Source organism: Cupressus sempervirens, chromosome 11 (genome assembly GCF_028749045.1).
Source record: "Cupressus sempervirens isolate cs-2001-9-10 chromosome 11, ASM2874904v1, whole genome shotgun sequence".
Classification (NCBI taxonomy): Eukaryota; Viridiplantae; Streptophyta; class Pinopsida; order Cupressales; family Cupressaceae; genus Cupressus; species Cupressus sempervirens.
Genome location: NC_143128.1, coordinates 73,827,114 through 73,853,932, shown reverse-complemented (window position 1 = coordinate 73,853,932; position 26,819 = coordinate 73,827,114). Strand labels below are relative to the sequence as shown.

Genomic DNA, 26,819 nt, shown 5'->3' with positions numbered 1-26,819 from the left:
CACTGATTGCTTAGTAAAGTTGAAGTGATGAACATATTAGTTGAGTGATGGATTCGGTAAAAGTAGTTGTGAGCCCACATTATATGCCAAAATCATGTTTTGATTGTATGGTTGTATGTTGACAACTTTATTATCATTGGTAATTTGTTTGTTGACATGTTTAGGACAACAAAATGAAAGAATTTGAGATGATCAATTTGAAAATAATGAGATACTTCTTAGGCATTGAAGTTGTTCAATCTGATAAAGAAATTTTTATTTGTTAATATAAATATGCCAACAAATTATTGAAAAAAAAAATCAAAATGTTGAGTTGTAAACCAACATCAACTCCAATTGCAACAAGAACAAAAATTTAGGAAAGAGGAAAGAAAGTCATGAGTTGAAAACATTGTTAAAAGTATTGTTGGAAGTTTACTATATCTAATAGCTACAAGGACATATATCATGTTTAGTGATAACTTGGTTTTAAATTTTATAGATTCATATCCTATTGGACATCAATCAATTTATCTTATCTTATCTTATCCAAGCTCTTTTATCAAGCGTAGAAAATGATATTAAGTTACATTACAAGAACAAGTGTATATATAATTTTATTTACCAAAAATAACAAATTCAATTTGATTGGTTAAACTCATAATGTTTTTGCTTGTGTCTTCAACCACACATGTAATTTTTTTTGAGTCTTTACTACCTTTCCTAAAAACCAGTAAATAGTTGAAGAAAATTTACAACACGTCTCTTAACAAAATTGGTTTGATTTGTGACTTTGTTATTGTAAGAATTTTCCTTAGGGAAAAACCACCCAAGATCAAGAAGCTCAATAACTAGCACAAAATGGACCAATAAAGTGTGATCAAAATAACAATATGAAAATGAATTAATGTACATACACACTAGGAGTGTTTGAATATAAAGGCCTCTAAAATGACTAGGAGTCAGCAAAGTGATAAGTCTCACAATTAAGCACATGTCCACCAAGAGTGGATTATCCTCCATTGAGCACAAAAGTTAGTGAGATGATGAGAGGATAAGATTACATAGGTGTGTCATGTAAAAAGATGTTGTAGACACCATGTGCTTAATTATAATGCAAACAACTGTGTTGTCTACATGACAACTCAGATAAATATGCAAACTCATGTGTTGTAGACACCATGTGCTAAATTAGAGTTGCTAACTCATGTGTTGTCAACAAGACAACTCATATGAGTATGCATACTCCTAGATGTCTAACTAATAAATAATAAAATAATGCATTAACCTTAGTAAACTTAAGTAAAATGTAATAATAATTAATTATTTACACTAATAGCCCCTCTTAAGTGCAACTTAGGAGAATACACTTAAGCTCACAAAAGCTATAATGAAAATGCATGATGAGTCCTAGCTACTAGGCCATGTTAGGTGCCCATGTACAAATGCAATGCAATCTCTCTGAAAATAGAGAAAGAGGAAAAACTTCATGGGAAAAAGCCTCCCCCAAAAAGATAGATGAAAAAACAAGATGCATGAATGGATGGAGTAATTAAAACCCCCCCATTACACCATACATCATGGATGTACAATAGAGATGCATGAGAAGGAAAAAACCCCATAAGAGAAAAAAGTAGAAGAAGAAGAAAGGAGACAAGGTGGTCCCCCCCCCCAAATGTAGAATGTCGATTAGTGATAGCTGCTCCAAGATGAATGTAGAAGCTAATCCATGACTGTTGAACAATGTTCCTCCCTTTAGGAAGAAACAAAATCATAGGTACATATGAGATGCTTCCCCAATGTAGAAAGAATTCAGAAGATGAATGATGTCTCTAAAACCTACTCAACTATCCTTGTGTTGTTACTGATGGTCGCCCCTTCCAACACTACTGAAAAGAACATGGTTGGATCTAGGAAGGATGGATGTAGAACATATCCCAAAGAACCATGTGTCTCCTCAAATGATAAAGAGACCTCTTGCAACTATTGTACATAAGGATCCACAATCATATCAACCTTGTAAGACTGATCATGTAGAGAATGGACAAGAGGGTCAGAATGGGCCCTCACAACAACTGAAGAAGGATCTTCTTCAACAAAGAGAAGATGTATATCATCAATGATGTCTTCCAAATCTGCTATGTATGACTCCACAAAAAAACTTGAAATATCTATTATGTAGTCATCCCTTGATTCTGGAATCAGAAAACAAGGTGTACCCAATTGTACTGAATTACATGGACCTATCACTGTAGCAATGTATGGATTTGTAATATGTTGATGTTGTGACCTTGTTCTGCATCTTTTAGTAGGATCCCCTATATTTGAACCTATTGAATCACTATCACTATTGTCACTATCAGTTTCCACAATGTATGAAGTAAGAAGAAGATTAGAGGATAAGCTAGGTGAACTTTCTTCAAAGTGAACATTTCTCTCTATGAATATCTCATGAGACTCAGGATCCATAAGTCTATATGCCTTAATGCTTTTGTCATATCCAATGAAAGTACAAGGCCATGGTGGCAGTGCCTTGCATTCCTTTGAAGATATGTGTGCCCATGCTGGACAGTCAAAAACTCTTAAGTGTTTCACAACTAGTTTTCTTCTGCACCATGCCTTAAAAGGAGTCATTCCATCTAAGACATTATGAGGAGACCTATTAAGGGTGTGATTGGCACTACTTATAGCTTTGACTTCAAGTGATAGATCAAGAGACTTAGCTTAAATCATGCAACTTGTCATTGACTTAAGAGTGTTAATCCTCAATATTGCAACATTTATCTTTTGGGGACTAAATGCTACTAGATTCTAAAGATCAATACCTTCAAGTTCACAAAAGTCTCGAAGTCTTGAGTTCACATATCTACTTTCATCATCTATATGAAGAACCTTGATGGTTTTCCTTGATTTCTTTTCAACATGACTCTTGAAGGCTAGAAACTAATCAAACACTTCATTCTTTTGATTAAGAAAGTAGACCCATGTGTAGCGTGAAAATTCATCAATGAAAGTGAGGACATAGTGACCCTTGCTAACTGATGTCACTAAAAAAGGGCACGTTAGAACTATGTCAATTAACTCAAGAACAACGAATGCCCTCGAAGACTTTCCTTTGTCAAAATTCTCTTCTAGATGCATATCCATTGAGCAAGTTGAACATTCACTTGTAGAAAATTTGATTTTAGGTAGACCTTTGACCATATTTTTTGAGCTAAGTTGATGAAGATAGCAAAAGATAAGATGACCATACCATTGATTCCATAATTTACTTTGTGAGTGTGAGTGTTTCAATAAGGCATGTGAAGGAGACTTAGGCACAAAGTGGGAGAAGGAATAAAGCCTTGTGTCATGATTGACTTTACCCACTGCAACCAATGAATCATCTTTAACATTATGCACCATTACTGAATTAGGAATGAACTCAACTTTATTGCCACCTCCATAGTGAGTGATTTGGTAAATTGAAAGGAAATTAGTGCTAAGATTAGGAATATAGAGAACATCTTTGAACTCTCCATTTTCCGTCTCAATTTGTCCTTTCCCTTCAACTTCCACTTGTGTATCATTCCCTACAAAGATGTGAGGTACCTTAAACTACTTCAATGAAGAAAACTATCCTTTTGAAGAACCCATATGATATGAGGCACCTGAGCCAAGAATCCATTCCCCAGAAGAACTTGAACTTTCCATAAATGCTTGCCCTTTTCCCTATGAAGTGGATGGATTTGAATCCTTAGAAGCATTTGGCACATTGATTTTGTTCTTCCTAAGTAAGTTTTCCAGCTCATATATTTTCTTGGTCTTGCAATGATGCTCATCATGATTTGGTTTCTTGCAATATGCACAAAATAGTTTATCCTTCTTATTGTTGTTTCCCTTCTTGTTAGAAGAAGAATTGCCTTGCTGTGAGGAGGAAGATTGTTGTGTCTCTGATTGTGATTTTTACTTCCACTACTTTATCTTGTTGTTCATAAAACTTTTTTCGTCTTAATTTGATTGGTTCTCATTACTAGCCATCAATGCTATAGACTTGGATGACTTGAGAATTTCCATATCTATTGGCTTGGATTCTTCCAACATCAACATTTTTGCAAATGCATCAAATGTAGGCTTAGTGAAGGCACTTCCCATGGTCAACATGTGAGTGTTGTAACTCAAAACAAAAGATGCATACTCAGGAGATAAACTCTTCAAGATGTGATAAATCAATCTATCATCCTTCATAGGATTACCACAATCCTTAAGTAGTTCTCTCAATTCATTGGCTTTGTTGACATAGTCTTGAATTGTGTCAAAATTCTTAGGATCCAATAGAAGTAGATCATCCTCAATTTGGAATCCATTTTCCTCATCCACCTTATCATACATCCCTTCAAGTTTCTCCCAAGCACCCTTGGCATCCTTAAAGCTAGATATGTGGAAGAAGAGATCTCTATGAACACAACTCCTAATAATTCCTAAAGCATAGTTGTCTTCAACTTGCTAATCAAATTGTGCATTAGCATCAGTGGGTTTTACAATTGTACCATCAACATATAGATTTAAACCTTTTTCCATTAGTCGACTCCATACAATATCTTTCCATGTATTATAATTGTGTGAAGTTAGAAGTGGAGTTTTAGGTGAACCCATGATGCAAAAGGTTAAAAGAGCACAAGAGAGAAAGAGAGACACAAAAACACAAGATACCCCTCCCCCCGCCCCACCCTTCACTCAATCAAAGAACCTCCCCAAAAATTATGCTTTTGGCACTTTATATGTAGTGCATTTACAATAGACCACTTGTCAAAATGGACAAAAGTGGGCTTTTGATTTTTCTATTTACAACCTCCTCTTGGAGTTCAAATCTGGTACCTAACAACTTAGCTCAAATGTACAACAATTTTAAAGTTTTATCAAAGTAATAAAATGCAAAAAAGGACCTATTTCTGAAAGTGGCATTTATGTCCACACAAGTCTATAATTTGATTGTAGATCTAGAAAGTAGATAAAAAATAAAGCACTTTCAAAAAAAATAGAACCAAAAAATGTGTCCAGATGAGCCTGCACGGAGTGTTTGAAGTTCTAAAATATAGGATTAGATAGGTATAGTCACCAAAAACTGAAATTTCTAACAAATTCGTGCACCAAAACTAGGAAATAATAGCACCGTGAAAAAATTTAGGAAATTCTAGCCAAAATCCAAAAAAAATGCACTTGATTTGGAGTTTAGATGATTGAGATATGACCTCCCAAAGTTGGACTGTCGAATCAAAACTACATATGGAGAGGGGTCTATTTAGCAAAACACCATGTTAAATTTGACATCCAAATGGCCATTGTGGTAGTGCAATCTAGCTTGCTTGTGATGGTTAGATGACCATCAAATGCTTATGTCAGTAAAAAAGGGCTTGTCCTAATGACGTGGTAGGTGACATCACTACTGTTGTGTCATTGTATAGAATTGTATGACCTGCGACATGGCTTGTACAAAAGAGTGATGTGTCCAACGTGGCAGGTGACATGGCCTATCATGTGTGTACAGTGGTTGGTATAGCGTGTTGAGTAGGATCCGCATGGGACATGTGTCACTATCGTGGTAAATCCACATGTATCTGAGTATGTGTGTTGACTAGTTATTGGGTGCTATTATGTGGCATTTGGAGGATGCACCATGTGGACATTGGAGAAAGGGCAGTGAGAGCAAAGGTCAGCAAGAGCTTTTCACCAATGGGTTTCTGTTCGGTGATGACTGCAAAAGTGGTCGGTGCCAGCACTGGAAAACCTTTGATCGATGGTAGGAGGTTGAAGTGGCTAGAAGATGGAGTGGGTGCTAGTGGTGTAAATGTTGATGGTGGGAAATTATCTCACATGCACTCCACCACAGTGCAAAAGGATTATTAAAAGAAAGAGCCCACGGATGGTGTAGTGGCTTAAGGGCCACAGAAGTGTGGACTATCAGTTTATGTGTGGCTAGAAATAATGGAATATTCTACCATGCTATTAGAAATTCCTTTGTAGGGTCTGAGATTTGACCACTCGATTCCTGCAAAAAATTTGCCTCTACAAGCTTATTAGGCCAAAAAAATTGAAAGAAATACGCATATCTGAAAATTGTAGAAAAGCAAAATAATAAAATATGAAAATCTAATAATTAAATTCAGAGATTTGAAATGATCATACCAAAATTCGCAAATTGGGCCTTCAGGTTCTAGTTTGCAAAAAAAAATTGCCTCAATTTTGACTATGGCCTAGTGTAGACAAAATTATAGTCAAAATTCACCGAATCAACACTTCAAATGCAATGGTGAGGTCTGTTTTGGCTCTAGACACTCCCAATGATTGTGATACTCCAGATCTAAATCAAGGTCTTTCGAGAGGTGAAGCAAAAATGTCTCTAATAGCTATGTGAAGAGAAGCTCCCTTAGCTTTGATACCATGTAAGAATTTTCCTTAGGGAAAAATCACCTAAGATCAAGAAGCTCAAGAACTAGCACAAAATAGACCAATAAAGTATGATCAGAATAACAATATGAAAATGAATTGATGTACATACACACTAGGAGTGTCTGAATATAAAGGCCCCTAGAATGACTAGGAGTCAGCAAAGTGATAAGTCTCATAACTAAGCACATGTCCACCAAGAGTGGATTATCCTCCATTGAGCATAGAAGTTAGTGTGATGATGAGAGGATAAGCTTACATAGGTGTGTCACATAAAAAGATGTTGTAGACACCATGTGCTTAATTAGAGTGTGAACAATTGTGTTGTCTACATGACAACTTAGATAAATATGCGAACTCCTATGTTGTAGATAGCATGTGCTAAATTAGAGTTGCTAGCTCCTGTGTTTTCAACAAGACAACTCATATGAGTACACATACTCCTAGGTGTCTAACTAATAAATAATAAAATAATGCATTAACCTAAGTAAACTTAAGTAAAGTGTAATAATAATTAATTATTGATGCTAACAGTTATGTTACTAGCAATCCTCTATGTATAAAGGTGATTTAGTTAGTTTTTATCAGTTAATTAAAAAAATTGTTCTTCTTCAATCTATGGTAACAACATTTAGTTTATGTAACTGTTACATTCATGATTTTCTCATTTCTCTATACATGTTATATTCATGATTTCCTTATTTATCTATTTATGTTGTTATATTCATGATTTTCTTATTGTTGTTTGTTTACCAAGAAAGATAAAAAATTTCCCAAGCAAGAGTTGATCACCCAAGCACAAAGCATGGAAAATAAAATCAATTGTTCTATAGGATAAATTCACCTATGCACATGATGATTCTAAGCATGTTTAAAAGAAAAGTGAGTTTAATCAAGGAAAAGCTATGAACTTTTACAAGTTTAGGATTTGACATCTAATATGAGGCCTTTCAAGCATGTCAAAACGTATTAAAAAGGGATTTTAGAGTTATAAAAAATAATAATAATAAAAGATAATGATAATGACATAGCCTATGTTGATCTCTTCATTCTATAGTTTTTTTTTCAAATTCAATTTATTCTCATTAAATATCAATAGTATAATAATGCTTAATTGATTTAGATGTATGATGTTGTGAAAAATCATTAATTTATTTTTAGAAATACAAGGAGATGAAAGACCAATAGAGGGCCAACATGGAAACAATGGACAATAAGGATCGAGACAAGTGTGGTCCTCTTCAAGTTATAATATGGAAATATTTTTGGCTTGACAAGGAGACTATACCCTTGGGAGGAAAAGACATCTTTTCATAAAGTCAATCATTGTCCTAACTTCCAAAGTTATAGGTATCAAGTAATAAATGTAGAACAAGATTTAGTATGCAAAGAACATTAACAAATAAAGTAAACATTCACAAACCAAAAACTAAATTCACATATATGTTTAGACAAAGAAAATAAAAACAAAAAGTGCAAACCTCACAAGAGAAAACACTCCATGCTTTCTTGATTCTGTAGATGTGTCCTTTTGATGTGGATGTATGCTCAAGATGCTCAAAAGCTGCTTCAATGGAGGTGGGTAATGGCAAATTGGTAGCTTTGTGAGCTCTCAATTTGGCATTATAAGGGTAAGATTGATGGCTTTGGTTCTCAAAATAGCATGGTAACTTTAGCTCAAAGATTGTTGATGAAATGGCTTGGGAGGGGATCCAATTTATAGGCTAAGGGCTTGAGGGATGGAGGGCTAAGATGCAAGGAGAGATTAAGGCTTAAGGAGGGCTAGGATGCACTCAAAGGAGAGCACATGGATTGTGCTTGTTTAGCACCAATGGGAAGGTGACACTTGTCACAAGGAGGATGAATGTGAGAGGGTAGGGTAAAGGGTTGGTTAAAGGCATGATGAGTGGGGTTGAGTATGTAAGAGAGATGTAAGAGGAATGAGTGTGGAAGAGGGAAGAGTGTGGAAGATGGATGTAAGAGTCATGAGTGGACTTGTAAGAGTCTTTTATGGTTTGTAAGAGCACTCATGACTTGGTGGTTGGGATTTTTGAGGGGAGACTTTGGTTTGGATTAGGAAAGTCTTAAACTTGTTTAAGGAATGTGACAACATTAGGGGGCAGATTAGGCTTGGGTTTAGGATTAGATTAGAGATGTTAGAGATGTGCAAGTGGATGGCATTAATGAGGTTGGGTGAGTTAGTGGCTAAGCTAGGTTAGTATGGGTGGATGGGGTGGATTAGGCTAAATGATGGATTAGGGATAAGTTAGGGGTTTTTAGATTTGAGGATTTTATTTATCAAATAGATTTATTTAATAAATGGGGATTTTTGGAATTAGATAGAAGAATAAGATTTAATTGATAAATAATAGGTTATTTGATTTATCAATTAGGACTATAGATGATTAATTAAATTAATCAACTAGGGATGGCAAAGGATTAATTAAATAAAAATTTAATTAATGATGCCTTTAGAGATAACTAAATAGGATTACTAAAGCAATGTAATCAAATTTAGGTGTCTACAATAAATAGATACTAAATTCTACATATGGAATTTTTGGGAAAGGGCCCATGTGGGTGTCCTTCATAACAATATTATGCATTTAAGGTTTAGGGGATAAAAAGGCTAGACATTTGTTTGAAAGAGTTGACCCTCTCTAATCCAATCAATTAGAAGTATGCAAGTGATTAGGAGAGGTAAGGTGAGATTAGAGGAATTTTAGGATTAAGCAAAATGCAAGTGACAAAGAATGGAGGAAATGACAAGCTTCATAGAGAAAATTGAGGATTAAAATGAAGTCAAATTAGATTTGTTTTTCTTGTTTGTTTCTTCAAGGTTCATAGAAGATTACATAGAAATAAAGTAAAATAAATGAAAAGATTTGTTTAATGTCATTGATTAAAGGGGTAAAGATAGCATAGCATAGATAAATATTATATATATATATATATAAGTTACCACATACTAAAATTTAAGAAACAATAGGAGAATTGAGACAATGAATTAAATTATTAGTGGTCAATGTTAGTTGTCTATAGTCTTCAAGCTATCATAGTTTAAGTCACCAAGGTTCCCTTGCATGGCCATTGTGCTCACAGTCCTTGTGCCTTTACAAATTTATGGAGCGTGTGAATTTCAACAAGTATGGAGATGAGGTCCCCCATTTATGAGATAACTTATTCATAGCTTTTGACAAAAAGCATTTTATGTGGAGTCAAAGAGTGTCTTACCAACATCACCAAACAACATTAAATAGTTTATCAAGCATTAATTTAAAAATAAAATAAAATGTACACACATACACAAACTATGAATAAACATAAGATGCGTACATTCATATGAAAAGTCTTTTCAAAATTTACTAGAAAAAACACATCCACAATTTATTTTCCCATGAAAGTAATAAGTACCCTCTAACCAAGGCTTCAACCTCTTTAAGAATCTATTAAAACGTCACCATGCTCCTAGTCATCACCACTTTTATTCTAGTACTACAAGAGTATGTTGCCATCATGCACTTATGATGGCATATGGAAACAATTATAAAGTTGTGAGTTCTTCTCCAAATGAATTACCAGTGAGAACATAGGAACATCATACTTATAGAAGTTTTTATATTAAACACCACCTAATACTCATTGCAACTAATTACAATTTAATATGATTGTTTATAGATCCATCCAACAAGTAATTCTAATTTTGAAAAATAAACCATCAATTTAGATTAGTTTTCTATTGAGAATATTTCTTCTTATAATTTTTGAACCAACACACTTAAGGGAAGACTAGAAATTTTCTCCACTTGCCAACCATGAATAATTTTTTAATTGTTACCAATTGATCATGAAATTCTTTGCCGATGAATTTTTTCAATTTCAATTTTTTTTTTGAGTTCTCTATTTGGAGAACAATCAAAGAGCAATGCACAGATCAATGAAGAACTAGAAGGGTATAGACAGTTTAAATTATCATATTATCATATGCATATTTCAATATTAAAATTTATCTTATTAGTTTATATTTTCATCATTTGTGTTTTAAAAGTGTGAACATTAGAAAACTGATAAGTAGGAGATAATTTCCACATCAAGTCAAATTGTGATATTGCTATCAGGATTTAATTGTGTGATTTTGAGTCAAACTCATTGACCCATGTTTCATGAGTAGTGATTCAACATGAATCCATCTCTCATGAGAATAAATGGAACACTTAGCACTCTTTGGATCTAGGTGATGCTCATAGGGGTGAAGCACCAGGACTTCCTAGGAGATCACCCATCCCAGTACTACTCCAGCCTGAGTGCGCTTAACTACATAGTTTCCTCCATAGTTAAACCCAAAACTTGCAACCCCATTTGCAAAACCTTCACCAAGTGTTGTGCCTTATGAACCATTCATTAGAAATCCCCTTAAACTCATCAATTGATAAGTAGGAGATAATTTTCACAGCAAGTCAAATTTTGATATTGCTATCAGGATTTAACTATGTGATTTCGATTCAAACTCATTGACCCATGTTTCATGAGTAGTGGTTCAACATGAATCCATTTCTAAAGAGAATAAATGGAACACTTAGCACTCATTGGATCTAGGTGATGCTCATAGGGGTGAAGCATCGAGACTTCTTAGGAGGTCACCCATTCTAGTACTACTCCAGCCTAAGTGTGCTTAACTATAGAGTTTCCTCCATGGCTAAACTGAAATCTTGCAACCCCGTTTGCAAAACCTTCACCAAGTGTTGTGCCTTATGAATCATTCATTAGAAAGCCCCTTAAGCTCATCAATTGATGAGTAGGAGATAATTTCCATAGCAAGTCAAATTGTGATATTGCTATAAGGATTTAATTGTGTGATTTTGAGTCAAACTCATTACATACCCATGTTTCTTAAGTAGCAATTCAACATCAAAATCACAATCAAAATTAATACATGTAATGAGTTTCACTCAAAATCACACAGTTAAATCCTTATAGCAATATCACAATTTGACTTGCGATGGAAATTATCTCCTACTCATCAATTGATGAGCTTAAGGGGCTTTCTAATGAATGATTCATAAGGCACAACACTTGGTGAAGGTTTTGCAAATGGGGTTGCACGCTTTCAGTTTAGCCATGGAAGAAACTATGTAGTTAGGCACGCTCAGGCTGGAGTAGTACTGGAATGGGTGACCTCCCGGGAAGTCTCGAGGCTTCACCCCTATGAGCATCACCTAGATCAATGAGTGCTAAGTGTTCCATTTATTCTCTTGAGAAATGGATTCATGTTGAATCACTACACATGAAACATGGGTCAATGAGTTTGACTCGAAATCACATAGTTAAATCCTGATAGCAATATCAAAATTTGACTTGCTGTGGAAATTATCTCCTACTTATCAATTGATGAGTTTAAGGGGCTTTCTAATGAATGGTTCATAAGGCACAACACTTGGTGAAGGTTTTGCAAATGGGGTTGCAAGCTTTGGGTTTAACTATGGAGGAAACTTTGTAGTTAAGCGCGCTCAGGCTGGAGTAGTACTGGGATGGGTGACCTCCCAGGAAGTCCTGGTGCTTCACCCCTATGAGCATCACCTAGATCCAATGAGTGCTAAGTGTTCCATTTATTCTCATGAGAGATGGATTCATGTTGAATCACTACTCATGAAACATGTTTCAATGAGTTTGACTCAAAATCACACAATTAGAAAGTTGGTCATTAGATTCTGTAGAGATTCAAACGAAGATCTTTGTGCTTTCCAATAATATCAGATATCTAGATACTGAATTGCATCCTCTACACAAAATATTTCAACATATCAATGTTTAATAAAAAATTTCATAAATAAACAATAAAAAATAAAATATATTGAACCACTAACATTCATAATTTAAAAGCTTAAGCTGCACTACAAAATTTATAACTAAAGGACATCTATAATTGAACTAAATTTATATACCTCTATTTATATTTTTTAATTTCTTTGTTTACAGATATATTAAAAAGCATTGTACAGACCAAAGAAAAGAGCAACAACACATTTACTTTAAATTTTCATACACACATTTCAATAACCAAATTTGTTTGATTGATTAATATAAGAATTTGAACATTAAAACCTAAGTATTGGGGGTTGAAGAGATTCAACTAATATTCTTTGCACTTATTAATAATATCAAATATCTGGACAGTAAATTGATCTCTCTTGCACAAAATATTTCAACGCTATATATAACACAAACTTCCATAATTTGAAAATTTAAACTACACTACAGAGTCCCTGAAATTGCCCAATGTATTACTAAACTACATTTATAATTGAATTACATTTCTAATATCTAAAAATCTGAATAAATCTAATGTGAAAACTATCTCAATCTCAGAAAGATTCTTTTCTGAATAGCGGACCGTGTGCAGAAGGACATATGGAAATGTTTGGGTGATAAAAATTAACAGGCAGGTCATACTCACGTCTTTGAGTCTATTTACATTCCCAAAAAAGTTTCAATTTATGTAGTCATACTTATTCTCAGCATAGCATTTAGAAAAGAAAGAACTTGAAGCAATGAATCTAGTCATGGACATAACATTCTGAACGATGTTTGTTATTGTAGTAGGCGCAGCCACACTTGTTCTTGTGGCTACACTTCTACTAAAACAGCATAGAAATTGTAGAAGCCATCTTCGTCCAGGGCCCATGGCTATTCCTCTGTTTGGCCACCTTCATCTTTTCATTGACAAAACCAAGCCAATTCACCACATCATAAATTCACTCTCACCAATCTATGGACCTATTATGTATCTCAAATTCGGTAGCTGCCCTGTTTTAGTGACAAGTTCTTCAGAGTTGGCCAAAGAATGTTTTACAGTGAATGATAGGTCTTTCGCTTCTCGCCCTCAGCTTGCACAAGCCCAGCATCTAGGCTACAATTATTCTATGCTAGCTTGGGCTCCTTATGGCCCCTACGGGCGAAATGCTAGAAAAAATCTATGTTCTTGAGCTTCTTTCATCCAGAAGAATCCAATCATTCGAGCCCAAGAGAATGCAAGAGATTTCTAACACAGTTAATTCTTGATGAACTAATTAAAAAAACAGCAGCATAAAGAGTAAAAACAGAGCTAAATAAAACAGAGCAGCAAAACAAGATTCAATATATCCAATATGCACACTTTATCATTAAAGCACTATATTTTTTCATCATGCTTTTAAAGCTGAGAGGAATACTCTATTTATAGAGTTTATACTTATTTCTAGAGGCTTCTTGAGAAGCTTCAAGAAAGGAAGCAATCTAGAGATTTCTATATATTTTAAAATTCACATATTGCACAAAGAGAGAAGCTTCATGAGGCAAGTAGAAAGATCTGGAGTATGCATTAAATGCCCAGCTACTACACCTTAGAATAAACATTATTCTAACACCCCCCCATAATGTTTATTTGGAGAGAGTAGAAACATCTTTGAGTTGCAATAGATCTCTAAATTTCATAAATCTGGCTATGGATAATGCTTTTGTAAATACATCAACGACTTGATCTTCTATTCCACAAAATTGTAGCTCCACCTCTTGACTTTCAATTAAATCTCGAACAAAATGATGATGCACTTCTATATGCTTGGACCTTGCATGATATATTGGATTTCTTGCTAGCTTGATAGCACTTTGATTATCACAAAATATTGTTGTTGGAGAGTCTTGTGGATGATGCAATTCTTCAAGTAACCGCCTAAGCCACAATGCTTCTTGAGATGCCTTTGATGAACCAATATATTCAGCTTCTAGAGATGAAAGTGACACTGTTGATTGCTTCTTTCAGCTCCATGAGATTGGTCCCAATCCAAGATGGAAGATATATCCTGAAGTTGACTTTCTATCATCAATGTCACTTGCATAATTAGAATCTATATATCCAACTAAAGTAGGCTCTCCTCCATATCTATATTCAATGCCAAGCTGTTAAGTACCCTTAATGTATCTTAATATTCTTTTAGCTGCTTTCCAATGTTCAATGTGTGGATCTGTCATGTACCTGGATACAATACCAACCGCATATGCAATATTTGGTCTAGTTATAGTAAGATATAAAAGATTTCCAACAAGCTGCCTATACAATTTTTCATCCACCTTCTTTTGAGTAGAGTTAGCACTCAACTTTAATCCTACTTCACATGGTGTATTACATGGTTTACAATCACTCATATTAAATTTCTTTAGTACATCAAGAGCATACTTAGTTTGAGAAAGCATGATCCTTCCTCCTCCTTGCCATACTTGCATACCCAAAAAGTAATGCATTAATCCTAAATCAGTTATTTCAAAAACTTGTTTGAGTTGATCTTTTGTTATCTCAATATTATGTGTGTGATCTCCTGTATTAATCAAGTTATCCACATACAATACAATGATAACAACTTTATCATCACTATGTTTTACATACACGTCTGAATCAACCTTACTTCTTTTAAATCCATTATCTAGAAAGTACTTATTTATTTTTGAGTACCATGCCCTTGGTGCTTGCTTAAGACCATAGAGAGATTTTCTTAATCTACACACCAATTTTTCCTCACCATATTTAATGAATCCTGGTGGTTGTTGCATGTAAATTTCTTCCTTTAGATCACCATGCAAAAAAACACTCTTTACGTCCATTTGAAAATTTTTCCAACCAGACTTTGTAGCTAAAGCAACTATTGTACGAATGGAAGTCATCTTAGCTACTGGAGCAAAGGTTTCAGTATAGTCTATACCTTCTTCTTGTGAGAAACCTTTAGCCACTAACCTTGCCTTGTATTTTTCAATAGCTCCATCTGATGTGAACTTGGTTCTATAGGTCCACTTGCAACCAACCACATTTTTTCCTTCTAGAAGTGTTGTTAGTTCCCACGTTCCATTCTTTATCAAATAGTTGTATTCTTCTTGCATAGCTGCTTCCCACTCATCTTTTCCCTTTGCTTCTTCATATGTACTTGGAGTGTCAATTTGCATCACCTTAGTCATAAGAGCATAGTTAGCAAATATATTTCTAGGACCTTCTTGATAAATTTCTTGGATGCTTCTAAATTTTCTTAGATTTTCATTATCACTTTCACTTGATTCTTCAACTTGAGTCTCTTTCCATGTAGTAGTTTGCACACCTTGACTTTGACTATTGGTAGAAGTAGAATTTTCTTCATCAATCAAATTGGAAAGAAAGATAATGTTGGAGAGTTATCATTCTTAACATCTTTATCAAACTATACATTTCTTTTAATATAGATTTCATTAGTTCTAGGATTGTTTAATCTATATCCTTTTGATTCCTCACTATATCCAACCATTATGCACTTCTCACTCTTCCTTTCAAGTTTGCTCCTTCTTTCATAAAAAATGTGAGCATATGCTTTACAACCAAAAATTCTAAAATGAGATATTGTAGGCTTTCTTCCACTCCATGCCTCTTCAAGTATTATGTTCAAAACTGCCTTACTAGGTGTTCTATTCAAGATATATACAACAGTATGAACCGCTTCAGCCCAAAATTTAGCTTCTAGATTTCTAGAATAAAGCATACACCTAGCCATTTCTATTATAGTTCTATTTTTCCTTTCAGCAGCCCCATTTTGTTGGGGTGAATAAGAGACTATTGATTCCTTCTTTATGATGTTTACCGTACAGGTAAAGAAAATGAATGCATACAGACAATAAACATGAACAGAATAGTAGAATTATATTCGCAATAGTAGATTCATGATGATTTACAAAGATCCCAGACGGGCTATAAATACTACCGCCGAACCTTCCTGAAGGAGTCTGTCGGCCACAAATATTCTATCCACTACAAACTATCTACCGACGACGTCAGCTACAGAATACAGAAACACCGTCGGACATCAACCCGTCAGCTACAGAAACACCGCCGAACACCGATGACAATCATTCTGTCAACTACAGAAACACCGTCGGAACCATCCAGTCAGCTGACACCATCCCCCCAAAAAAGAAAAGTCATCTCCGAACGACAATTACAAAATATCTGAGACAAATTAATAAACAAAATATATTATCAGAGTGACTACAACAAGAAAAATTTGCTTTTGTCACATCACTTCCACATTCATCATGTGCCTGTAGCCTCTGCTAACACAACATTGCCTCCTTGATGAAGCTAACCTTGATAGCCACCTGTGCTGCTTTCTCTGCTTCCAATACTGGGTCCACTGAGCTAAGTGTCGTTGCACTGCCTCCAACTGGATGATCAGCTCCTTCCGAGCTCTCTACGCATCCACTAAGACAACCTCACAGCCAACACCTGCTCCCACTACCTCTGGTATACAAAAATTCATGACTACAACAACTTCAACTCTTCTCAACTGGTCAGACTCCCACGACTGATATCCGCAATGACTGGGGGTCCAGGGGGCAATGCCCCCGGTGGGGTCGAGGAGCAGCGCCCCTGCAGGGTCCTCGGGTAGCACCTCAGGTGCGCTCCCTGTCACAGTACAGGGCGGGGTCGAGGGGCAGTGCCCCTCACTGCCAAGACCAAATTAGCACTTCGCAACCCACACAGAAATGCACGGAACCCACAATTTCTATCATTTTTTGTCGATTCTGCACTCTTTCTAGCAACTACAGATGAATCCCCTTTCCTTTGGCATCATCTATAACTCATTCTGAACAACTTGAATCTGTCATCATTTTTTTTTTTTTTTGTCAATTTCTCCTTCCTAACAAAATTAGCATGCCTCTTGAAGAAATTAGTGTGCCTCTCGAAACTCTTGGCGAAAATCCTAATCCTCTGGATGGAAACTATCGAGCGCACAAATTGAGAACTGCCAACGGCAAAAGAATGATGGCCAACTGCTCGAAAAATGAGAACAGCCTTCCCCCATAAGCCAACGCCAGTTATGTTGTTCACCTGAAGCATAGAGAAAACCCAAGAACGCGCATCGAAATCTTGTATTCCCGCAGAGAAGTCTGCTGGCCGGAGGAGTTTTCTAAGTTCTATGCCCGCAGTCCTCTTCCTTTTTACCGGCGAAGACTGCCCGCATGGAGGAGATTTTAAGAAGTTTTCAAAGCAAACTGTGTTTAAGCCCGCAGGGCTTTCCTTGATAGAGGATGTTATGTTTTTAGAGCAAAGGATTTTAAGCCCGCGGGGCTTTTTTTTTTGGCGGAGAACTTTCCAAGTTTTATGCCCGCGGGGCTTTTAACAACCCGCAAACAAACTGTTCGTGAGGACATTCCTGTCACTCCCGCGGACAAGCTGCTGCCCGCGGGATCTTTGACTCTGCCCGCAGACAGGCTGTTGCCCGCGGGGCTTTTCAGTCCGCGGAGCCCCAAAATTTTTTTATTATTATTATTATTATTATTATTTTTTTTTTTCAATTTTTTTTTTTTTTCCAATTTTTTCTTTTTAAAAGAAATCAAATAACAGAGGTACCTCCATTTTGCCTCCAGGCGTCGCCATTCTGCAACGACGATGAAGTCAACTGGCCATCCTGTGACAACGACGAAGTCTTCCTAACACCATATATTTTGAATTTGGATCTGTTGACTACCAAAGGTACCTTCTGCCCGTCCAAAGTTGATAATCTAATCACTCCATTGTCGCCGACCTTCCGAATCTGATATGGTCCAACCCATCTACCCTTAAACTTTTCCACTTTGATTTCATTCTAACTGTCGTACACCTTACGTTTGTTTTGTGCCACCTCCGTCACCCACTGTGCCTGCGGTCGTCATGCAGCTGGATTATTTCCTTGCTGTTGGTGCCCTTCCACTAATTTTATTCTGTGGTGTAACCTTTTCTTTCCGCGCGGTCTATTCACCATGTACCAGACAGTGGGATCTTTCATTTTTCTATATTCAAACTGTATGTTCTTCCCCTCAGCTTTAGCCATGGTAGCTTTTCCTTCTTTCGCTTCCTTGCATTCCTCTGGACATTCATTTTCTTGTGTTTTGTCACGTTTGTCGATCGTTAACATATTGCAACTCGAAAACAGTTCGTAGTCTTCTATCTGCCAGTGGAACAGGCCATTCACCGAGTCCAGGTTGTCGTCATTCGATCCTCCATCAAGTCTCAATACTCCCTCTTCGTCTGGTTCCATTCTCTTCTTTGCTTCATCATCACTTTCGCCATCACTCTCTGAATCTGACGATGCTGCCTCCTCACCGACCATTTGTGTATGCAGGTCAATTGTGAATCTTTTTTCTTCGTGCTCCATTAATAGGGTATTTCATTTCCAATCATGTTTTATTTTTGCTTGCACCAACCAGTCCCGTCCCAGAATAGCATTATATCCTTTTCTTTTTAATGGAATGACCACAAAATTCAATAAAAATGGTTGCATACCAATTGTTACCAGTTGTGCTTTTAAGATTCCCAACGGTTTGATTCCATGTTGGTCTGCCATGAGAAACTGAAATGCAGGTGGCCATAATGTCGGCTTTCTCAACTTCTTCCAAGTATCCTCCGGCAACACATTCATGTTGGACCCTCCGTCGACAATTGTGTCTATCAAAACATTTCCCAAAATCCCCATCTCGATGACTGCTGGATGCCGTCCGGATGTGAGTGCCAGCAGCATTGGGTCTGTTGCCATCACTTCCCTACTATCCCTTCTTGTGTCCTCCAGTGCTTTCGAAAATGGTGTATGATTCAGAATGGTCATCCGTAACTGGGGCATTGTAAGAAGGAGGTCACTTATCTTGACCGATATCTGCGTTTGTAAGAGCTGTCGTACAATATTTTATTTTGCGAAGTTCCTTGCCAAGGTGCCGGTGATATCCTTCAACTGAGATGTCCCCGCCGACGATGCCTTTGCAATGTCCGCCTGCGCTTCCTCCACTTTTCTCTTTTCCTCCACTTGCCTCCGTGTAATTGCCAAAACCTCCTCTACATCCGTGCTAACAGTGATCAAGTTTACTCCAGCCTTTGGACACTTGGAATCTTCGTGATCGCTGGGTCCGCACTATCTGCATAATAATTTGGGTGTATTTGCCGTTGTACAATCTCGTGCAAAATGACCCCACAAATTACATGCTCGGCATTGAACGATCGGCCATCCGTTTGCATCATACTGAGTTTGACTTTGGCTCCCATTATTATTGTTATTATTTGCATTGTTATTTTGCCCTCTGCTATTATTCTTGTATCCTCTAGATGTAGCACTGGCGATATTCGTGTTTTCGCTACTACCCGACGGGGAAGCCTCCTATGTGATAAACACCTGTGGAGATCCTCTTGTCTTTATGTTAAAGGGGCACTCCTTTGTCGAATAGCCTATGATCTGACAAATGTCACAGAATTGGTTCCTTGGACACGATCCTTTAGTATGACCATCGGTCTTACACTCCGTGCACCACAGGTCACCGCCTTTTGGCTCCTTCTACATGTTTTTAAACTCCTTCATCATGTGAACCATATCCTTCTGTAAGGCACAAACTTTTTTGATACTACCTTCGTCATCACTGCTATCATCTCCAGCAGATTCGTCATCATCAGAGTCAGAGGAGCTAGTTTTTTTCTTCTTTGTCTTGTGCGCACTTTCAAGGTCCAGTGCTCTGTTATAAGCATCCACATATGACGACGGTGGCACAATTTTCATTTTCCTACGCAATTGCAAGCGTAGGCCATCCACAAACCACCTTTTCTATAATCTGTTCGCCGGCTTGCTTTCCATTTTGTTTATTAAGTCTTTTAATCTCCTAGCATAGACATGGACAGTTTCGTGCTTCCCCTGTTTCATATTAAAAATCTCTGCTACAATTTCATTATCATCCTACAAGAGTTTAAATTTTGCCAGGAACTCCTTTTTATTTTTATCCCAGGTATCTAGCTTTTGCGAATCCATATCCGAAAACCAATCAATCGCGACACCCCGTAGGGTTGCCAAAAATTGCCTGGCCCATTCGTCAACAGCTGTGATTCCATTTGCCTGCTAGATCATCTCACATGTCTTACAATGTCAGATGGGGTCGACTATACCATCGCCTTCAAATTTTAGCAACTTTTCTTTGGGTCCCACCATCACCACACTGGAGGTCTGCACTGTCACACCAGAGGTCTGCACTGTCACACCGGAGGTTTGCACTCCTACACCAATGGTTGGCACTCCCACACCGACGGTCGGCACTCCCACACTGGTAGTTTGAACTCCCACACCGACGATCGGCACTCCCACACCAACGGTCGGCACTCCCACACCGACAGTCTAAACTCCCACACCGACAGTCTGAACTCTCGCACCGGCGGTCTGCACTCCCACACCGGAGGTGTCAACAGCTGCAAACCTTGGTGAAGAAGAAGGATCCTCTGAAATTGTTTCCCACGGAAGTCTATCTCGGACGAAGAGGTCACTCCATGCTCGTGCTCCCTCGGCACTGCGAGCCATGCGAGTTGATGCTCTTCCGTCTGAATTTTCTTCCCTTGGCAAACACAAATTCAAGAACTACTCTCGTGCTTCTTCCACCAATTCCACCCACTGCCGAGTCTCCTCCAACAATTCCTCCGCACTTCAATTTTCATCGGCAATCTTTTGAAATCTTCGTTGGCGTTCGGCTAGCTATGCTAGAATTAAATTCTCTTGCATAATACGGATTCCATCTTTTCCCTTGACCTTATTTTGATCTTTGTTAAGCTGATTTGGCATTAATCTTCATTCCTCCCACCTTCCAGATTCATAAGGCAATGGTGCCAAATGTTTACCGTACAGGTAAAGAAAATGAATGCATACAGACAATGAACACGAACAGAATAGCAGAATTATATTCGCAATAGTAGATTCATGATGATTTACAAAGATCCCAGACGGGCTATAAATACTACCACCAAACCTTCTCGAAAGAGTCCGTCGGCCACAAATATTCTATCCACTACAAACTATCTACCGACGACGTCGACTACAGAATACAGAAACACCGCCGGACATCAACCCGTCGGCTACAGAAACACCATCGAACACCGACGACAATCATTCCGTCGGCTATAGAAACACCGTTGAAACCATCCAGTTGGCTGACATATGCCATGTTCTTTACAAAAATCTAAAAAATCCTTATTCATGTATTCACTCCCTCTATCAATTCTTATTATCTTTAAACACTTTGTGCTTTGTTTATCAATCAAAACTTTAAACTCCTTAAACTTTTGAAACACTTCATCTTTCCTTTGTAGAAAATACACCCAAATTTTTCTACTACAATCATCTATAAAGGTGAGAGCATACCTTGATCCTCCAATTGATGGTGTTTTAAAAGGACCCATTACATCACTATGGACTAAATGTAGAGGAGTTTTTGCTCTCCATGATTTACCTTGAGGGAAACTTTCCACATGTTGTTTTCCCATTGCACATCCTTCACATACCTTGGGACTTAATGATATCTTTGGAAGCCTATGCACCATTTGTAATCTCTCCATAAGCTTGAGACTTTGAAAATTGACATGCCCCAAATGCTCATGCCATAACCTACTAATATCATCATATTGGGCAATAGCACACAAATGTTTATCTCCACATTTAGAAGTAAATTCTTGAAACTTATATAATCCATTCTCCATTTTACCAATTGCAATAACTCTATAATTATCATTGACATCCTTGATTAAACACTTATCATTGTAGAATTCTATTTTATGTCCTTAACTTGCAATTTGAGATACTAAAAGTAGATTTGTTTTTAATTTAGGAACTAACTTCACATTTTTGAACAAACCATTATCAACTTTGACATCACCAGTCCCTTTAACTTCTAAAGCAGTATTATCCCCCAAATATATTTTCTCTATATTATTTTCACTTATTGATTCAAATTGATTCTCATTATGAGACATGTGTTGTGTAGCACCAAAATCAATAACCCAATCATCTTTGAAAGTATTATTTTCTTTAAGTGCAACACAAAATGCATTTCTTTTAAAATCACCAAATTTTGGAGAATTATTTGCCTTTTTCTCTATATCTCTCTTCTTCTTGAAACATTCATTTGCGTTATGACCAATTTTACCACAATAATGACATTTCCATTTACTTTTATTATGATCTATAGATGAAACATTCTTATTTTCATACTTCCAATTTTTTCCTTTAAATTGATTATCTTGTGACTTCTTATAATATTGTTTTCCTTTCATTACAAATGCTTGAGATTCACCATCAAATGATTCTTTTTCTTTAACTTGTCTTTTCTCTTCTTGAACTAACTTAGCACACAATTCTTCAGATTTAATACTTTTTAATTTATCTGTAGTATCTAAGCCCCTTTAAAAATGATTGATAAGATCCTAGAAGACTTTGTAATATAATTTGCACAAAATCTCTATCACCTATATCATTTCCAGGAGAATTAAGTTCATTTTTAAAACTTGAGCACCCAGACTTAAAATTGAAAAAATCTCACCAATTTGTTGAAGAAAAACCTATTTTCTCTTGCTGTAATATTCTTCCTTTGTCACAAGAAATGTTGGTGCTGCTCACTCCCAAATTTTACACTTGCAAGTATTCACTCATACCAAAAATGCCATATATACACAGCCCAAAGAACTAAAAATAGCTCTGATACCATGATGAACTAATTAAAAAAATAGCAGCATAAAGAGTAAAAATAGAGCTAAATAAAACAAAATAGAAAAACAAGATTCAATATATCCAATATGCACACTTTATCATTAAAGCACTATATTTTTTCTTCATGCTTTTACAGCTGAGAGGAATGCTCTATTTATAGAGCTTATACATATTTCTAGAGGCTTCTTGAGAAGCTTCAAGAAAGGAAGCAATCTAGAGATTTCTATATATTTTTTAATTCACATATTGCACAAAGAGAGAATCTTCATGAGGCAAGTAGAAAGATCTGGAGTATGCATTAAATGCCCAGCTACTACACCTTAGAATAAACATTATTCTAACAATTCTCTATTTCAGCTGTCACAACTGTAGAGTATTGTCAACATGAGAAATGTTCTTGCCAGCTTAAGTTTTAAGATTCTGATGAGTATGATCATAGATGAAAGGTATTTCGGAAAGGAATTAGGGATCTCGGTAGATTTAATCACCTAGTTGTTCAAAGAGTCCTTTGTGCTTCAAGGAGAAATTAATATTGGGGATTATGTGTAGTGTTCCCAACAATTCCAATTGGAGGCAAGTTACAGAACTCAAGGCACCATATGTATAGGACCAGAAATGCACAAACAAGAGGCCGTACGGTAAGTGTGTTGGCCATACGCTGGGCAAAGTTGGCCATACGAATGAGTGAGAGCCTGTACAGTGGTCTTTCCAATGGTCGTACAAAAAGATTTGATAGCTGTACGGTGGCAGTATGAGTCCATATGGTGGGCAGAAATAGTCATACAATGGGCAGTATTAGACATACGATGGTGAGGTGGTGAATGCCGTACAGGAGTGAGGGGGTGCAGGGAAGTACGGAGATGGGAAATGAAGTTGTACAGGTAGAGACTGCACAAAGATGATACTAAGTGGTATGAAAGAAATTAAATGCCATATAGGGATGAATGAGGGTCGTACGGCTCAGTAGTGAGTAGTACGGAAGTAGATCGATGGTCACATGAATAGTTATTTGAATGCAATCTGATTCATACACAAAACACAATAACTCTTGGTGGAACACACTTGAAATAATTGTCGAAAGATATTACTCTAATTTGTCAGATCCGAGCGAATTGATACATGCAACAATGGACTAGGGTAAGGGTTGAATCCCACCGAAACCACACGAACCAAATAGGGAAGGTCTTTCAATTTCGAATTGGCGAATTATAGAGAATCCCCAACAGGAATTCACAATACAAAGCAAATATAATCCAAAGCATACCTACAGACTACCTACAAGCCATCCTTAAATACCCATCGAAAAACTTTTCGAGGGTGTACAAAGATAGTTGACGGTGACACAAACTATAGAAACAAAAATAAAAATGGGTCCGAGATACATTAAATCAATCGGCCCATTACAAAAGTTTCCCTAGTTGAAGTGGCTTGATTTGCTGGGGTATGAGAAGGCTATGAAGGAGGTGCAGGGAAAATTAGACTTGTATATGCAGAGAATTCTAGAGAAGCATAGGGAGGAGGGATCAAAAGAGGAGGGGGTGATGGAAGACTTTGTTGATGTGTTGATCTTGCAGGCTGAGGAGAATGGTGAAGCAATACCTAATAAAGATGCATTTATTAAGGCCACTGCTATAGTAAGTTGCTGCCAACTTGCCAGTTTTGGTAATCCTGTTTTATAATGCTGAGATATTATTAGGATAGGGTAAGTGTGCTCGTAATTGTTATAGTTTTATGTATCTACAGTGCGCAATTGTTTTGATTTCTGAGTAGTAATGGGGTACGCTGTGGGACCTCTTATATGTGCAAGGATTAAAAAATGATAATTTCAAAATATCATCAAAACCTACTTTAAAATATCCCAAAAGCTGATAAATTAGTACTGAACCACCACCTAATATGATAGGCAGGCCAGTTCCAAGAATCTATGTTGAAATACAAATGGACGATTTCTAATTGCATGTGAAATTTCAAATGCCTAATTTGATATTGTCAAGGATTCTGTTCGTACAAGTAACAATGTACATGATTGCTAGATTTCCTAATTAAACATTTAATTTCTTAAATATGTATATACAATGCAATACCCTGTTTCATATACAAATTCAACTAAATCCGCATTCAGCCACAATTACACATTCAACCAACACCTCTTCCTTATAAAGGTGTAAGCGGCCACAAATTCATTAGGTTCACATGTGCTCACCATTAGTTGCCAATGGTTTGCTTTCAGATCCTTTCAATTTCCAAACTAAATCAAGGATGTGCATTTGAAATGGTGAGCAATAAATACTATGGGGAAATGAGAGAAATGATAAGGTGGGCAATAGTGAAACGATGAGAAAAGGGCCTAACAATACTTCCCACATTCAGGGGAGGAGCACATCATAGTTGGTTTCTGTTTTATGCATACCTAATGCTCACCAACTGTTTTGCAATTGAGCTATGACAAATAATTAATAGTAGACCCATTGATTTGGAGAAGGGATCAAGAGATTATTTAACATCAATCGTACACAGGTCCTTGCTTAGACCTAAGATATAAATAACTTCACCTGACTCATGTCTAACCCCTAAAAGCCATTCTTTCAATCAAAACATGCCTCAAAAAAGTCAAAAGACCCTTAAATGCCTTGATCCATCTATCTAGAGCGCAAAAGTGAGGACATAAAAACTTCTTGGTAGCAGTTATGGAGAGTAAAAATCGGCAGTTATTTACACATGCTTTTCAAGGACTTTTGTGCTCGAGAAATACTTCAATACATTAGAAGAAATTTACTTCATGCAAGTTTAACCTCTTTTTCTTGCTATTAATATTGTATCCTTGCAGAGCATGTTAAGTGGAGGGACTGATTCATCTTCTATTTCCCTAGAGTGGGCATTGTCATTGTTACTGCAACATCCCCATGCAATGAAGAAGGCACAAGAGGAACTCGATTCTAAAGTCGGACAGAACAGTGGTGGAGGAATCCAACATACCCCAGTTAACTTACCTGAAAGAAATACTGAAAGAGACTATGCATCTTTATCCACTAGCCCCTATAATAGGGCTGCACAAATCTATTGAGGCTTGCATGGTGGGAGGCTATCATATTCCTGAAGGAACAATTCTAATGCTAAATGTGTGGGCAATTCACAGGGACCCAAAAGTGTGGAACAAGCCATTGGAATTTATACCAGAGCGTTTTATAGAGAACAAAATAGAGTTAAACGTGAATATGAGAGGGAATGGCTTTGAGATGATTCCATTTGGGGCTGAGAGAAGAGGGTGCCCAGGTGCTTCTTTAGCAATTAGTGTGGTGCAAACAACTCTGGCAAGGTTGTTGCAAAGCTTTAATTGGGTTCTTCCAAATCAAAAACCATTGACATGAGTGAAGGTGCAGGAGTGATAATGGCAAAGAAAGAGCCTTTGGAGGTTATCATCATCCCCCGTCTTCCCTATCATCTTTATTAACAAGAGGTTTAGAATTCAACTGTTGAACTCCTTTGCTTTTGCTTATTTCTTGGATTAAAGATAAAATTTTGTACAGTTTATTGAAGCTTCTCTATATAAACCTTGTAGAGGTTACTGAAGCTTTTTGGATGAACTTTGAAGAATAGGTTTAGTCCTTAGATCATTAACTCTTTAAACCTTATTGAAGCTTGTCTTTGTTAGAATATGTCAAAACTGAATTGTGTACTGCATATTAGACCTGTTCCCTTTTAGAAGTTAGTCTGTATAGAAGATGTATAAGGAATTTGGAATTTGTTTTCATCAATAAAAGTATGTATTGAATTCTTCTATTTTCAGAATTCATTTAGACTAGAAAGGAATCATGCATGCTATATGATCTATTATTATTTGCTTCTTCGATTTTTTTTTATCGGTAAGAGGTCAAAGCCAAGATT

At 36.7% G+C, this 26,819-nt stretch overlaps 1 pseudogene; it reads left to right on the top strand.

The window, feature by feature from the left end:
- The first annotated feature begins 12,965 nt into the window (after positions 1-12,965).
- On the top strand, positions 12,966-26,385 carry LOC149528300 (xanthotoxin 5-hydroxylase CYP82C4-like; annotated as a pseudogene).
- The last annotated feature ends 434 nt before the right edge of the window (positions 26,386-26,819 follow it).